The sequence below is a fragment of the Bison bison genome, unplaced genomic scaffold (genome assembly GCF_000754665.1).
Source record: "Bison bison bison isolate TAMUID 2011002044 unplaced genomic scaffold, Bison_UMD1.0 scf7180017864287, whole genome shotgun sequence".
Classification (NCBI taxonomy): Eukaryota; Metazoa; Chordata; class Mammalia; order Artiodactyla; family Bovidae; genus Bison; species Bison bison.
In genome coordinates, this window is record NW_011494859.1 from 1,969,698 (window position 1) to 1,970,636 (window position 939).

Sequence of the window (939 nt, forward strand, 5' to 3'; positions counted from 1 at the left end):
AAAATCACTGCAGATGGTGACTGCAGCCATGAAATTAAAAGACGCTTACTCCTTGGAAGGAAAGTTATGACCAACCTAGATAGCATATTCAAAAGCACGGACATTACTTTGCCAACAAAGGTCCGTCTAGTCAAGGCTACGGTTTTTCCAGTGGTCATGTATGGATGTGAAAGTTGGACTGTGAAGAAAGCTGAGCACCGAAGAATTGATGCTTTTGAAGTGTGGTGTTGGAGAAGACTCTTGAGGGCCCCTTGGACTGCAAGGATATCCAACCAGTCCATTCTGAAGGAGATCAGCCCTGGAATTTCTTTGGAAGGAATGATGCGAAAGCTGAAACTCCAGTACTTTGGCCACCTCATGCGAAGAGTTGACTCATTGGAAAAGACTCTGATGCTGGGAGAGATTGGGAGCAGGAGGAGAAGGGGACGACAGAGGATGAGATGGCTGGATGGCATCACCGACTCGATGGACATGAGTCTGGGAGTTGGTGATGGACAGGGAGGCCTGGCGTGCTTCAATTCATGGGGTCGCAAAGAGTCAGACACAACTGAGCGACTGAACTGAATTGAACTGAACTGAATCCCAAAGATGGGAGCTTTTATTTTACTATCGTTCATCATCCAGAATATGGAGATGAAAAAAATATCATCAGGTATGTGAGAGGCTTTGATCTATTCGAAGTCCAAATTCCACTGACTATATACACCTGCTGTGAAAAACCAATATACATATTATCTAAAGTTTTTAAAGTGAATTTAAAGTTAGCAGCCTTGGAATCTGCATATTGAATTAACAATTGTCAATTTCCTGGATTTGTTTAAATCAAAGCAACAGAAAAAAAGAATAAACCAGAGGGTCAAAGAACAGATGGTGAAGAAAGGGGAACAAAGGGAGCACAAAAGAGAAATGAAGGGATTTTCTGTAATGCTGGAAATATTC